This window comes from Octopus sinensis, linkage group LG25, assembly GCF_006345805.1.
Source record: "Octopus sinensis linkage group LG25, ASM634580v1, whole genome shotgun sequence".
NCBI lineage: Eukaryota > Metazoa > Mollusca > Cephalopoda > Octopoda > Octopodidae > Octopus > Octopus sinensis.
This window is the reverse complement of record NC_043021.1, coordinates 23,709,441-23,726,387: the sequence shown is the minus strand read 5'-3', so window position 1 is coordinate 23,726,387 and position 16,947 is coordinate 23,709,441.

Here is a 16,947-nt window from a genome sequence, read left to right as displayed (position 1 = left end):
GCTTCTTTCAGCTTCCGTCTACGAAATCCACTCACAAGGCTTGGTCGGCTCGAGGCTATAGCAGAAGACACTTGCCCAAGGTGCCACGCAGTGAGACTGAACCCGGAACCATGTGGTTGTTTAGCAAGCTACTTACCACACAGCCACTCCTGCGCCTATATTTACATACATATAATGTAATAAATTTAAAAAACCAATTTCTGTGTGTCGGTGTGTCACGCTTCGAACCCCCTCTCACTATTCAATAATACTCCTACTATTCCTCATGATGGTGTGAAAGTAATAGTAGACATAGAGACGGTGAAGGTGGTGGCGAATACGGACAGGGAGAGAGAGAGAGAGAGAGAGAGAGAGAGAGAGAGAGAGAGAAAGAGAGAGAGAGAGAGAGAGAGAAGGAGAGAGAGAAAGAGAGAGAGAGAGAGAGAAAGAAAAGTGTGTGAAAGAGAGACAAAGAAATTTAGGGAGAGTTGATGTTTATACACAGAAGATGGTTTGGCATAGAAGTAAACTAAGAATGACCCCAGGAAGATATATTTCTTTATTGCCCACAAGAGGCTAAACATAGAGGGAGCAGACAAAAGGATTAAGTCAATTACATAGACTCCAGTGCCTAACTGGTACTTAATTTATCGACCCCGAGAGGATGAAAGGCAAAGTCAACCTCGGCGGAATGTGAACTCACAACGTAACGGCAGAAGATAGGAATGGCATCTGATGCCAGCTCCAGTTGGTTATGAGTGACTATAGGCCCCATTGTTTCATTCAGATGTTTTATTAAAAGTAGTAGTGTTGATGGTGGCAGTGGGAGTAATATTAAGAGAGATAGAAAGAGGGACTGAACACTGAACTAACATGTTGAAGTAACATACTGAACAAACACATACATTTAGCCTTTTTGTGACGGCAACGGGGTCGTAGTAATAGTATGAGCTGTAGCTGGGAGAGAGGCGGAAGCAGCGGCGATGGTGGTGGTGGTGGTGGTGGTCAGAGATGGAGGTGAGAATAAGCGATGTGAAAAACAGTGGTGATGGTGGTGGAGGGGAAGGCGGCGAAATCAAAGGTGGCGTCCAGAAGTCTGAATGGTGTGTGTATAGCAGTTGTGGTGACGATGGTGGCGGTGGTGGTACTGGTGATAAGGCGGCGAGCTGGCAGAAACATTAGCACGCCGGGCGAAATGCTTAGCGGTATTTCGTCTGCGTTACGTTGTGAGTTCAAATTCCGCTGAGGTCGACTTTGCCTTTCATCCTTTCGGGGTCGATAAATTAAGTAACAGTTACGCACTGGGGTCGATGTAATCGACTTAATACCTATGTCTGTCCTTGTTTGTCCCCTCTATGTTCAGCCCCTTGTGGGTAATAGAGAAATAGGTACTGGTGATGGTTGAAAACAATCAAAGAAAAGAGAGAGGGAGAAAAAAATGGTTGGATAGTAAAAGAAATTGTACTGAACCCTAAATGGGAAGACAAAAAATGCTTATTATGCAGTTTGCGATAAGTTCCAAGTCGACAAATTGTTCTGATGAAAATTGTTCATTGCTTGAAAATTATTGTTCAAGTTTAATAAAATTGAAAATACATCCGATGCATGAAGTGCCATTGTTGGGCCCAAGGCCTAATGAAGAGGCCTCCACAGGAGCTAGTTTAAAAGCCGCCCGACGTATATATATATAGGCGAGCTGGCAGAAACGTTACCACGCCGGGCGAAATGCGTAGCCGTATTTCGCCTGTCGTTACGTTCCGAGTTCAAATTCCGCCGAGGTAAACTTTGCCTTTCATCCTTTCGGGGTCGATAAATTAAGTACCAGTTACGCACTGGGGTCGATGTAATCGACTTAATCCCTTTTGTCTGTCCTTGTTTGTCCCCTCTGTGTTTGGCCCCTTGTGGGTAGTAAAGAAATATATATATATACGTACAGAAACAAATGATATATCTGTGCATCTATCCAGTGTGTGTGTGTGTGTATGTGTGAATGCATGTATGTAAGAGTGTATACATGTACGTTTTTCATGTTGTGTTTCTGTGTTGGGTGCGGGTCAAACATACGCGTATCTCTTATATCATATTATGAGCCTAATGCAACAATGCACAGTTGGCGATGTCACTGTCCCTGCTGCAACTTCCTTGCTCACAGCTGCTGCAGTTTTCTGGCCAACCAGTCAAAAGCTTCTGCTTACTCAGAGTATCTCCCTCCACAACAATCCTTCCAAGAATCATTATACTCATTCTCATTTACTCATTTATACTCATTTACTTGTTTCAGTCATTTGACTGCGGCCATGCTGGAGCACCACCTTTAATCGAGCAACTCGACCCCGGGACTTAATCTTTTGTAAGCCCAGTACTTATTCTATCGGTCTCTTTTTGCCGAACCGCTAAGTAACGGGGACATAAACACACCAGCATCGGTTGTCAAGCACACACACACGCATATATATATATATATATATATACATATATACGACGGGCTTCTTTCAGTTTCCGTCTACCAAATCCACTCACAAGGCTTTGGTCGGCCCGAGGCTATAGTAGAAGACACTTGCCCAAGGTGCCACGCAGTGTGACTGAACCCGGAACCATGTGGTTGGTAGACAAGCTACTTTATTTCAAAACATTTGCCATAAAGGCAGTACACAGATTACGTTAGTTTTGCGGGCTGGACGAGGACATTAATGAAGTGAATGATAATGAAAGAAAGATGATAAGGATGGGAGAAGACAGAAAGCGCCCGCCGACTTTTGCTTCTCTAAAATATTGTTCTTTTTAAAAAGATAAGCACAAAACGAGGTATAAAACCTCTTACAATTTTTCCCAATTTTTGGGCTTAGCAGTCCATTATTAATATAAAACGAGGTATTAATCCTCTTACAATTTTTCAATTTTTGGACTTAAGTCCATTACTAATAATACATATCGTCCTCGAAATAGCTTGTGCCCGCGCCCTCCACCATCAACCACGCCTCCCTCAGAACGTAGTCAAGTTCCGAGTTCGCGTCGCCCGGGACCAAGTTATAATCTTCATTGAGCTCCTTTAGCCCTAGCGTCACGTCGAACGCCACGGCCTCCACAGCTACCTGCGGAGGCCATTCGGGGTCCTGTGTGAAGGCTAAAGGTGCTCCCTTGTAGTGCTCTTCCATCACTTTTTCAATTTCTCCTCCTCTATAGAAGAGGACCAATACATTCAGTTCTTTCGTTGGCGGCACAGTTTCCGCCAACGGTATTCCTTCTCTTGTCGGTGGCACAACCCCAACCGACGTAGTTCCGCGACATTCCGGTGCTACACTGACAGCCGGTAATGTCCCGTTTTTCTTCCTCTTTTTCTTTTTTTTTCCCTTTTCAACTGAGGGAGGGTGCGTCTCCTCCGTGGCTGGAAGATTCGCCTTCCTCTCCTCATCCCTATTATCCTTTGGTGAGCACCCATTGTTGCTCACCTTCCTCTTTCGGCCTCTGTTTGAGGAGTCCTCTGCTTTCTCGGCCGTTATCGTTCCCTCTTCTAGAGGGGTTTTACTTAACTGTTCCGGGATCCTATTGTGTTCCCGAGGACAGTTCTTCTTTATGTGGCCGGACTCCAAGCACCGATGACACTTAGGGGGGCGACCCTCAAGCATCACCGGGTACCTGCACCCGGCCATTTTCAAAAAATCTGGAAGAACCAGATTGGCTGATTGGGTCCACAGAGTCAAAATTGCTTTCGACCCAACCCAAGCAGCCGCAGGAAGAACTTTTACATTGAGGAGCTTAGTTTCGCTGTCACCCAGACCCCGGCGGATAGTCTCCTCTATCCACTCGGGTTCTATGTCGGGTGGCAGTCCGCAGATCCAAGCTTTCATCAATTTCTTTTTTTTGTACGTGGGCAGGAATAAGATTTCCTTACCCTCCAAGGGTTTGCTAGCAAATATGCAAGCCTCTTCAGGGGTGTCAAATAGCAACCACACCGTTGCATATTTGACACCCCTGGAAATGAATTTAATTGTTGGCAAATACTCTTCCAACTCCTCCTCAATTGCCGTCTTTTCGAATAGGGCGATGGTGTCAAGTGCCTTGGAGTAGGTTCTCAACACCACCGTCCTATCTTCACGGTCTTTTAACCACTTTTTGGGTGGTATGATTTCCCACTCCAAAATTTTGTTATTTTTCATTGCCATGTTTTTTTAAAATATATTCAAATTAAACTCAAAAGCAGGAAGAAAAAAGTTCAAAAGTCTAAATAAAATTTGATAGATTTTTGAAAAAACAAAAAGGAGAAAGCACAACAGAAGGGAAGAAATTAACGGAAAGTCGCAATAAAGAAAAAAACAAAAGGGGGGGGTTAAATGAAGTTCAAAAGAAAGTTAATAAACAGAAAAAACACAGCAAAAATATTCTGGCCTTGCGGTACTCCCGGCCTGGGTTGAACCTGGAACGCCGCAACTGCAACACAACCTCCACAAAAAGGTCCGAAAGGTAATCCAATAGTGGCTTATTTTTATACTTTCCTTGCGAAGTACTCTGACAAGGGAATAAATTCAGCAAACTCAAACACAGCACTGGCTACCGCCAACGGTAATTTTAACAGTAACTGTATTGAATTCTGAGTATACGCCCCTCCACTGTTTTTTCTTTTTTTTTTTTTTTCAATGAACACAAAAACGGCAGCCGCCTAGCGCAGGCGAAATTGTCTCAGAGTTGGACACAACCTACTGAAATAATAATTGGCACGCAATAAATTATGCCCAACTCACAATAAACAAAATCACTTACCTCGACAACTTTCCGTTTTTGGTCTTTTTTCTTTAGTTGGACAGAGCTTGTTACTCACGTCCACTCTAGCTCAACAAGAAGCAACCGACTAACTGCGCATGTGCGTTAGCAAGCTACTTACCACACAGCCACTCCTGCGCCTATATTATGGTCACACACTAAATGAAAGGCATGCTTGTAATTATCAGGGAAGCTCCTAGCATCTGTAGGCCCTAGATGTACTGTGGACAGGCCCAGACACGTGGTTGTGTCCTGGTACTCGTCATCAAATACTGACCAGCTGCTGTAGGTATGATTTAAGACGACAAAATAATGAGGAATCCACTAAGAGTAATAAGAAAGATAATTTGGTTGACTGTGAGGTAGTTTCTGGCAGACTGGATTTCAGTGGGAATCCTGCTGCTGAGGGTTTGTGGCCAATCAGTCAAACACACACCATCTCCCTCAACAAGAATCCTTCCAAGAACTTTTATGGTCACATTACTTAAATGAAAACCATACCTGTACTTAGCAGAGAACCTCCGAGCAACTATGGGTCTTAGATGTACTGTGTACAAGTTCAAACCCCGTGGTTGCGTTCTAGCATTTGTCAGCAAATACTGGAATAAGGTTGTTGACTGTGAGTACGTCCAGATGGTACCCTGCTGCTGAGAGTATTTAGCACTACTGCTGCTGCTACTACTACTACTACTACTACTACTACTACTGCTGTTGCTACTACTACTACTACTACTACTACTACGACGACGACGACGACGAAGGCTTCTAAGACTAACACCATGACTACTACTACCACCACCACAACCACCACTAATTTTTCTACGATATAAATGGATAGTAAAATGGACAGACAGAAGGTACATAGAAAGAAAGAAAGAAAGATAGATAGACAGATAGATAGATAGATAGATAGATAGATAGATAGATAGATAGATAGATAGATAGATAGATAGATAGATAGATAGATAGATAGATAGATAACTTTTTATTGTAGCCACACAGGGCTAAACACAGAATAAAAATGGACGAAATACAATGTAGAATTTTTTCTTTTCGAGGTGGGATGGGTGGGGCACAAAAAAAAACGGTTGATCAATAGGGATCTGTGGGTTGTGTGGTGTATAAAAAAGCAATATATATATATATATAAGGTTCACAGTTTAGGTGTAGCCTTGGAAAGAAAAACCTACAAAAAAGACCAAGGTCACCTCAGACAATTTGAAAAAGAACACATGAGTAAGTCGCCTTACTTCTCGTTGTCTCTTTTGGTTACAGATTTATGCTTAAAATAGTGTCGTATTTCATACTGACCATTTTTGTCACTTTTACCCACTTTTTATTAAAACATTCGTTCGACAAAGCCTTCCTCTCTATTCTCATCCTCCTTATTAAGTGGTACTTGAAAAAGTTGACGAGAGACTGACCAGAGGGGAAGGTGTTTGTTTGCAGTCCTTTCAAACGCGTCCACCACACACATTCTTTCGCCATAGCCATCAGCGTAACGGAAACCGTTTTCCCTTCCCGTTCAAAGGAAGGTGGTGGAACAACACTCACACAGACTCGGCCGATAGGCGGGCCCGACCTACACGTGACAACAGCTATTTGACGAAGGACCACAGCTCTGAAATATCTGGACACTGCACGAGTGCGTGCAGAACGGTTTCGTCGCTCTGACCGCATCTCGGGCAGGTCGGTCCGGTGATAGTTTTCGAACCGTGTCTGTAGCTCTTCTCTCGAACAGGTAGTGCGTCTCGATAGCACTGCCAAGCCAGGGATTTCTGGAAGTTATCCATAGGCCCCGGCCCGAACGTTGTCCTGAACAGGCGGGTTAGGAATTTCTCGTCGACGCCCAGGTTTGCTCCGAGTGTGTCGTCGGACCTCCTCTCCACTAGTCCTCTATAGAACGCTTTAGTCGTTTGTAAGTTGCACAAGTTTGACCCCGGTCAGCAGAGCTGCTGTAGAGCTTGGCGACACTCTCGGCGCCAATCGCCCAGTTTCGGTCTCTTCTTGATCCACGTTTGCAGTTCGATCAGTGAGACGAGCTGCGGGAAGGCGCGCCTCACAAACGGCGCCCACACCTGTTCACCGTCGTCGATGAAGTTCCAGAGATGTCGCAGTCTCAGCGCATGCCTGCGCATCATCAACCACGGCATGCCCAGTCCTCCATTCAACGGATGTTGACAGCAAATGGACTTCCTCACCATCGGAACGCCACCCTTCCACAGGAAGCGGAAGAGTATGCGTTCCAGTTTGGTGATGGTGGCGTTGGGACAAGGTACGACGGTCAGGCGGTAATCGATGACAGATGCGATGTACGCCTTTGCCACCTCCACCCGGCCTTTTAGAGACAGCTTTCTCTCGGCCCATGTTTGGCTGAGAGCGACAACTCTACTCGTGTTCTCGTCCCAGTTCTTATCCATTTGGAGGTCCGGACTGAACCAGACCCCGAGCAATTTAACCGGTCCCTCTGTCCAGCGTGCCACTACTGAGCCGCAGTCGGACGGCATGGGCTTGCTTCTCCAGGTGCCGAGTAGCAAACCCACTGACTTTTCCGGGTTAATCTTCGCTCCCGTCAGCGTTTCGTATTTTCTTAGTGTCTCGCCTATCATCTTGATGTGTTTGTCGCTCGACACTATGACGTTGACATCGTCTGCATATGCCGACACGTTCGTCCCGCAACCCAGTTCCCGTGGGATACCTCTCTGTGTCGCCAGCTTCCGCAGTAGCGGCTCGAGAGTCAATACATACAGAAGCGCCGACAGGGGACACCCCTGACGGACCAAACGCGTGATGTCAAACGGTTTCGACAGGAGACCGTTCACCCGAATCACCGATTGGATGCCGCTATACAAGGCAGCAATCCAACCGCGGAAGACGGGACAGAAGCCAGCCGCCCTGAGGACGGCCGCCAAGTACCGATGGTCGACCCTATCGAAGGCTTTAGACAGATCCAAATTGATCAGCGCCCCACCCATGCCAGGATCCTTAATTACCCTGTCCACAATGTAGTGCATCAGATGGAGGGTGTCATGTATGGTTCTGCCCGGCACGGCGCATGTTTGCGCCCTGTCGACCAGTTTACCAATGACAAGGGCCAACCTCTCGGCTATTACTTTGGTCAAAATTTTCAAATCTGCGTTGAGCAGAGTGATGAGCTTGAAATTATCTATAAAATTCCCCTTGTTTGGGTCTTTCTTCAGCATCGTCACTGCACCTCGGCTCACGAAACCGGAGTTTCTCCCGTTTTGTTGCCAGTTGCAGTAGACTGATGCCAAGAGGTCGCCAAACAAGTCTGGCATTTGACAATACAGCTCGTAGGGTAAACCATCCAATCCAGGCGACTTATCCCTCGCGCTGCCCGCCATCGCATCCCACACGTCAGCGGCTGTGATGGGACTTTCACAACACTCGCTTCTCTTGCCGAGAGCCGCGGCAGGTCGATCAGGTAGGCACTGAAATCCATCCCGCGTTTCGACCCACCACTCGCACCAAACAGTCGAGCAAAGTGCTGTTGAAAGGCCTCACACATCCTTTCGGGTTCGAGTAAACTGCATCCCTGTTGATCTATTAGAGACCGAATGGTGGCTCTGTTGCCACGCTGCGCCTCCGCTACCCGGGCCTCTCGCGCAGCTTCGATCCCTTCGTTCCTTAAGGCACGCATTTTAGCTCTGACGACGCAACCTTCGTGTTTGGCGTTGAGGTGTTGGTCGAGGGCCATCCTCGCAGCCAGCACGTTGGTTGCGCTGCCAGTGGTAAATGCCTCTTCTAGTTTCTTAACTAGGTCTCCCTCTACTCTGTTTCGATCTATCGCTAATTCCTTGCTAAACCTAATTGATTCCGATTTTATTGCCATTTTCAGGGCGAACCACCAGCGGTTGTTAACGACTGCTCCCGTCAGCGCCCTCTTAATTAACTCGCTAATTCGGTTCCTGTAAACCTGTCGCGCTAAGAGCGACGTGTTCAGTTTCCAGTAACCGGGACCCTGTCTATATGTCTTATCTAAGTCGAGTGTATACGTCACAAATTTGTGATCTGTGTAGCTGATTATTTTAAATTGTGGACATCCTACACTATCTCTATCCGATGTCCTGCATAGAATTCTATCTAGATAAGATCTCGACGATCCGACGCGGTTTGTCCAAGTCCACGTTGGCACGTTCGGATGGTCGAGTCGGAACCTGTCAGACAAATGGAAACGTCTGAGTAGGTCTTTGAGGCACTTACACCCCCTTCTATTCCTATCCATTCCCACATAGTCTAGATGCGTGTCCAAGGTAGCGTTCCAATCCCCTACTAACAGTAAAGGTCTAGACGTACCCAGGAAAACCTCTAGACGTCTGAAGAAATCCGCCCGACCCCTTAAGGACGGTGCATAAACTGCCATCAGACGGAATGCACACCCATTTCTGCCATCCACGTCCAAGACAACCAGCCTACCCTCCGGGTCTAAGAATATTGTTCTTACTTTTACATTTAGACTCTTTCGAAAAAGCACCGCGGTACCTCCACCACCCATGCTCGGCAGACAGGGAGGAAAATAAATGTCGAATTGATCCCCAAACATGGACGCGAGGGCCCGCGGCTTGCTGAGTCTAGTTTCACTGATAGCTACTATATCCACGTCCAGTGACTTGATGTCGTTTAGAAGGTAACCTTGCTTCCAAGCCGACGCCAAACCACGCGCATTCACACAACCTAATTTAAGCATAATTGACATTTGTGTTTCACACACTACATTGGAAGAGACAAGAGGCAAGAGGGAAGGTCACTTACTCATTTCGAAAGTTTCATTTTTATCTTCTTCTTTTGTAGTGTCTTTGAGGAGGTGTTTGTATAGTTTTTTGGAGAGGTATCGTTGAAACCCGCCTACCGCATTTGGAAATATTGTTTTCAGTGTATGGTGTTGTGTTTGTGTCATGTGTACAATTCTTATGTGTTTCGGTGGTGTGGTGCGCGAATGATTGTTTGTCTTAAAGTCATCTTCACAGATGTCCGTGTTGGATGCAATTTAATCCATTAATTTTTATTGTCTGTGTCTATTGCAGTTTGTTGTGTATGTGGTTTTGCGGATTCATTGATTTTTTGATTGTCTAGGGGGATGCTGTCCGGAGTTAAATATCTCCCTGCTTTACTTCCTTTTTTGGTGGGCTTTTTTTATCTTTTCCTTTTACCCCCTGTTGTTATTTGCCATTCCGTCGAACTTTCGTCGTCCGACGAATCAGAAGGGGGTAAAGGCAAAGCATTTGCGTTAATATGTATGCTTGTAGAAATTGTTGATGTTTTGTGCGGTGTTTGTGTTGTTGTGGTGTTAGGGGTAGAATTTGTCTACTCGTCACTGTTTTCTGTCTTTTTAATTGTTGTCCTCGGTGTTGGTGTTGGTCTATCTTTAGTTGGTTCAGTATGTTGAATTGGTTGCGACGTCAACAGTGATTGTGTTGGTAGTGTTTCTTTTCTTGGTGATGTTGTTGGGTTTTGTTTGCTGGTTTGTTGTTTTTCTTGGCATTGTTCCATAATTGAGTGTGCTGGTGTTGGGGTTGGTGTTGGCAACAAGTGTTTTTTTAATTTATTTTCTGATTTTTTCTTTCTTGTTTTTTCTGTACCAGAGCGCACTTGGCAATTAAATGTTCTGGGCTGCCACAGTTGTAGCATCTAGGCTACAACATATAGGCTTTGCCCATTTTCTAAATGGATCCTATCAAGTAGGTTCTCGATAGAGGACCCCTCAATCTGGATGGTCACTACTATTGTTTTACCACCCCAATTGTCGTTTTTGTACACGGCGGTTTCTAATATATTTATCTTTTTCAAATGGTAACAGATTGCCCCTGTTATCCATTTGTTAGGTATCTCAGGGGTTACGTTTTTAATGCTAATTCTACTCACTCTCTGGCCTTTGTAATATGGTACCATGATGATTTCATCATTTTGCAAAGACTCCGTAGAGTGAGCTTTTGCCACTTCCTGGTTAGGCAAGCGGACCACCACAGTATTAAACTGGGGACCCCAGTTTATATATTCTTTGTTTTTTCATTATGCTTTTTAAACACTTTTCTATGTCCGTTTTTGTAATCTGTTCATTTTGTTTTTTGTTTTTTCTTATAATTTTATATATAATTGTCTTATTTTCTATTTGTTCCTTTATGTGTTGAGGTGTATGCAGCACTAAATCCTGCCCTTGTGTTGTAAAGAGTGCTCTCGTTTCTATTAACTCTTCATTCGTAAATTTTACTATTTCTTTTTTCTGACGAAATTTACTGCCTAGTGTCAGCGAAATTTACTGGTGTTGTTGATTCTTTTATATTAACATATTCACTATTAGATAGTAAGATATTTATTTCATTTTTATTGTTGTTCTTCTTGATGTTGTTTTTGTTAATAGTATACGCGTGAGTTTCATTTTTATCATTTATGTTGGTCGTGGTGATGGTGGTGGTTGTGGTGGTGGTAGCAGTAGTAGTCTCGTTGTTGTTTTTAGTGGTGGTGGTGGTGGTGGTGGTGACAGGGCTATTACCGCAAGTGGTTGCAGCGTTCACTACCACGTCATTCAGGTTTGTACTTTGCGTGCATAAGTTCTTTTTTTCTCCTAGCGTTTCCAGACTACGAAAATGCTGGTCCATAAAGGAACGCGACCAGCGTTCTACAATAACGTTTCTCGACATTGTTTAATGTCGAGAAGAAAATTACACAAATTAAATAGGGTTGAAACTGCCCCTAGGTGCGAATTCCTCCCTTGGAAAAGCACTCAAGCGAAAGTTGTGTGCCTTACACACCTTATTTGCAAATATATACACAAAATATGGGCTATAAATAGTCAAAATAAACGATTACCTTCGGAGCCGAGGTGACAGCACGTCCGTAGATAGTAGATAGATAGATAGATAGATAGATAGATAGATAGATAGATAGATAGATAGATAGATAGATAGATAGATATAGATAAGTTTCTTTATTGGCCACACAGGGCTGCACACAGATGGGACAAATTACAAGGTAGAGCTTGTCTTTGGGGGGATGAAAAAAAACGTGGCGTAGGTTTTCAATCAAAAGGGATCGTAAAAGGGAAAAAACAAAAAAGAAAAAGAAAGGAAAAGAAGCAAAAGAAAAGAAAAAAGAAGAAAAAAGGGGAAGAGGAAAAAACGATCAATAGGGATCGTGTATCACAGTGTCATGATGTACGGTGTAAAGGGGGAAGCAGATAAGGTTTATCCGTGGGAAGAAAAGCCTACGAAAAAGACCACGGTAACCTCGGTCCATATTGTTATATGTTACCACATTTGTTTGCAAGTGGGTAACCCTCTGTTTTCAATTTCTGGGTTCATAGGATTATGCTCAAGGTGGCTTCCTCATTCATACGTGCCATCCTTGCTACATTCACCCATCTTTTTTTAAAACATTCGCTAGACAAAACTTGCCTCTCTACTCTCACTTCCTTTTCAAGTGGTATTTGAAGAAGTTGATGAGAGATTGACCAAGATAGATAGATAGATAGATAAATAGATAGATAGGCAGGTAGGTAGATATATAGGTAGATAGATAGATAGATAGATAGATAGATAGACAGACAGACAGACAGACAGACAGACAGACAGACAGACAGATAGATAGATAGATAGATAGATAGATAGATAGATAGATAGATAGATAGATAGATAGATAGATAGATAGACTACACCAGTAGTGTGCTTTTGAGCAGCTCGCTTAAGTTCTTCATGCTGCATACGTGCTCGCTCAAAAGTGTCGATCCCCTCCTTAACCTGCTTCCTCCATCTATGGCGATGACAGGCATTGTTCTCCCAGGCATTGTCCTACATATCACAGGCCTTGGTTTCTGCCGGAGTTTCCTTCCATTCACAAGTTCTCCATAGAGCATCTGCTTAGGAATCCTTCTATCCTTCATTCTAATAAGGTGTCCAGTCCAACGCAACCGGTGCTTGTGCACCATCGCCTCAATACTCAAGATATCAGCTGTCTTCAGGATCTGTGTGTCTGGAATTTTTGAGGTCCAGCCAACATTGAGAATGTGTCTGAGACATCTCTGATGAAAACGTTCAAGGACCCTCACCTGACGTTTGTAAGGTTAGCTCTCTGGGAATATATGTCAGATATCGATCTTCTGGCCGCCTCTTTAATCTTCGCCGATTTGCTGCCAATTCAAAGGTTTCCCAGTCTTATTCCTGACCTCCATTATGCAGATGACTGTGACTTAGTCACTCATACAGTGGATGACATGCAAATACCCATGTGTATACATATACATGAGTGTGTATGTGTATGTCGGTGCGTCTCAAAGTTTCGATTCCATATCGAATAATGACGCTTCAACAATCTATAAAATCAATAACAGATCTCACAACAAACGTAATCATACGCTATTTAAAAAGAAACAGCAATAAAACAACTATTTCTTCTTCTACAACAACAATAACAACTACTACTACTACTACTACTACTACTACTACTACAAGAAAATCAATAATTATAATATAAAGGCAACAACTATGGAAACGAGAGCGAGTACGAAATAACGATAGACCATTCATGTTGTCACTTAATATGGTAGAAATAACAATTAAATTTCACTTGAATTGCATCATGCTGTCATACAAAGGAAAAGCACATTCATATACGCTTAGGATATCTGCTGAAACATATAGTTCAGGACATAAAAAAAGGTTCTTAATAGTCGCAGCTGAAACGCCGGTTCACACAAGGGCACCGGTCCCAAGCTGGCAACAGCAACAAGGAAAAATAACAATAAAAACAAACAACAACCAAAGACTACATAAAATTTTATTTGTTACAGAAAACACAACCATTTATTGGTAAATTATTATTATTATTATTATTATTATTATTATTATTAGTAGTAGTAGTAGTAGTAGTAGTAGTAGTAGTAGTAGTAGTAGTAGTAGTAGTAGTAGTAGTGGTAGTGACCAAATCAAGCATCAGAGAGGATAACAAATCTTGGATTATCCGAGTCCCACAAAGAAGGGAATGTATTCTTTGCTATTTATTTCACTTATTACAAATCAGTAAACTGGTTTTTCATCCATGTTGCTAACTTTTGCGAGTCGTTCGTGTGACATCTTGTAGCAAGGCGTGCAAGATTGTTCCATGATCTGCAAAAGAAAGAAAGAAATTTGGTTTCATACTCAACCACGCACAAAAATAACAGACTTCGTCGTTACTGTTTAGTCCCGCCTCATTTTTGACCAAGCAGGCCAATCATAAAAGACATTCTAAGCATAACCAGCGGTCAATAAAATAAGTACCACCCAAGTACTGGGGTCGATATAACTGACTTCCCCTTCAACAAAATTTCAGGCGTTGTGCCTATAGAAATCGAGATCATTGTATTCTAACCAGTTTTAAATGGTTTCAGGGAGAAGTGACTACTATTTCTAGAAAATTGACAGATCACATATAACGTACTTGATCTAATATATATATTCACTCTTTACATTAGTTACATTATTTATATTTGACGGATATTTGCTCTCATCTTGCTTGTTAGTAACACAACGTTTCGGCTCATGTATTCTCCTGCCTTCATCAGGTATCCGGGGGAATTTCGAACGTGGGTTCTCCCTCCTAAGCCAATATGCTGATAACAGACTTTTAAATCGTCAATTTCCACATATTATATACTCGCTACAGAAATACGTTTTGCTGAAATCGAGAAAAGCTTGCCAACAGAATTTTTTTTTAAATCGTTGTTTCTATATTGAATCAATTTCGGAATTAATCTCATAATTTATAGGCGCAGGAGTGGCTGTGTGGTAAGTAGCTTGCTAACCAACCACATGGTTCCGGGTTCAATCCAACCGCGTGGCATCTTGGGCAAGTGTCTTCTGCTATAGCCCCGGGCCGACCAATGCCTTGTGAGTGGATATGGTAGATGGAAACTGAAAGAAGCCTGTCGTATATATGTATATATATATGTATGTGTGTTTGTGTGTCTGTGTTTGTCCCCCTAGCATTGCTTGACAACCGATGCTGGTGTGTTTACGTCCCTGTCACTTAGCGGTTCGGCAAAAGAGACCGATAGAATAAGTACTGGGCTTACAAAGAATAAGTCCCGGGTCGATTTGCTCGACTAAAGGCGGTGCTCCAGCATGGCCGCAGTCAAATGACTGAAACAACTAAAAGAGTAAAGAGAGTAAAGAGTATAATAGATTTTTTCCTCGTCAGTAGAAAATACGAATAGAAATAAATGAAATACTTACATGCGCCCAAGGAAAAAAAAACCGAAGCAAAAATCATGAGTACATATAAGTACACCAGATATATCTAAATATAAAATCCTTTGGTCAGCCTCAGCACACGTGGGAACTGTTCTCCACTACAGCTTATAGTGGTTACCAGTCCCTATAGCGAATAGTAATAAATCTACTACTAATATAGGATGAAGATTTTTTACAGAAAAAAATTCATCAAAAAAGTGGAAGCATATTAAAATACCTTTAAGGTTAAAAATATAAACAACTTATAAAGAAGGGCATTGACGATTTAAAAGTCTGTTATCAGTATATTGACATAGAAATTAATTTTCTTTTACTCTTGTTTATAAGTTGTTTATAATTTTAACCTTAAAGGTATTTAAATATGCTCCCACTTTAAAAAAAAAAACTTCATCCTATATTAGTTGTAGATTTATTACTATTCGCTATAGGGACTGGTAACCACTATAAGCTGTAGTGGAGAACCGTTCACACGTGTGCTGAGGCTGACCAAAGGATTTTATATTTAGATATATCTGGGGTACTTATGTCTACTCATGAATTTTGATTCGTGTTTTTTTTTCCTTGGGCGCATGTAAGTATTTCCTTGGGCGCATGTAAGTATTTCATTCGTATTTCATACTGAGGAGGACAAAATCTATTATGAGATTAATTTCGAAATTGATTCAATATAGAAACAACGAAATGTTTTTAAAAAATTCTGTTGGCTAGCTTTCCTCGATTTCAGCAAAACGTATTTCTGTAGCGAGTATATAATATGTGGAAATTGTTATCAGCATATTGGCATAGAAATTAATTTTCTTTTGCCTTTGTTTATAAGTTATATATATATATATATATATATATATATATATATATATATATATAAATGTGTGTGTGTGTGTATTTATGTATGCATGTACGTATGTTTGTGTGTGTTTGTCCTCCCACTATCGCTTGACAACCGATGTTGGGGTATTTATGTTCCCGTATCTTAGCGGTTCGGTAAAAAAACCGATAGAATAAGTAATAGGCTTACAAAGACTAAGACTTCGGTTCGAACCGTTCCAACAAAGGCGATGCTCTAGCAAAGCCTGAGTCAGATGACTGAAACAAATAAGAGTAAGAGAGATATGCATTCGTATAGTCTCACACATACATACATGCGACCAGTATTCTCAAGTTTCTACGATTCTGTCCTATTTGAATGCTGAAACTATAGCAACAACGACGTCAAGTCAAACTAACAAACTGACGAAGAAGCCTATGTATGATCACCAGTCTCTGATGGAAATAGCAGCCAAATCTCGCTTAAATTACGCACATGTAAAGCTTCATACGCACACTCACACAGACACCCACAACTTTGTGCAGTGATGGGTTCTTCATTACACAAAAAGAGGCGCAGTACTGTATACTGTTCAGCTGGGCAGAGAGATTGCATATTTTGCTCGCCAGAACAACGCTGTCCACTTGTTTGTCCATTTGCATTTGTTTGAGGCAACCGAGTAACCCTGCCATCTATGTTCCTCCCTGACTACCATCATCGCCACTAAAACCAAACACAACAACGAATACTTACAACTTATAAAGCTTGTTGTTTGGTCTCTTCATGTGATGCTCGAATGAACTCTTTAAAGCTTGGCGGCGAGACCAGCCGAGCAAGCAAAAACCATTTATCAATTCACAATTTGCTCTTATATTGAGTACAACTGGAACAACAAGGCAGTTGAACCTTGGATGTCTGTAGATTTCTGTCATCATTTGTATGAAGCAATTGATTACACTATACATCCATTTCTTATCCTGTAAAATTTGACAATTGTTAGCGAAAAAAAAACAATAGATTTTGATAGATTATTGTTTTCTGTTAATAATAATTTATGAAAAATAATGCTTACCTGCCATTCAAAATTCGTATGATTTGGCAGAGGGTTTCGAACTTTCGTTAGATGTTTTAGGCGCCTATATTGACGGAATAGTTTATTGT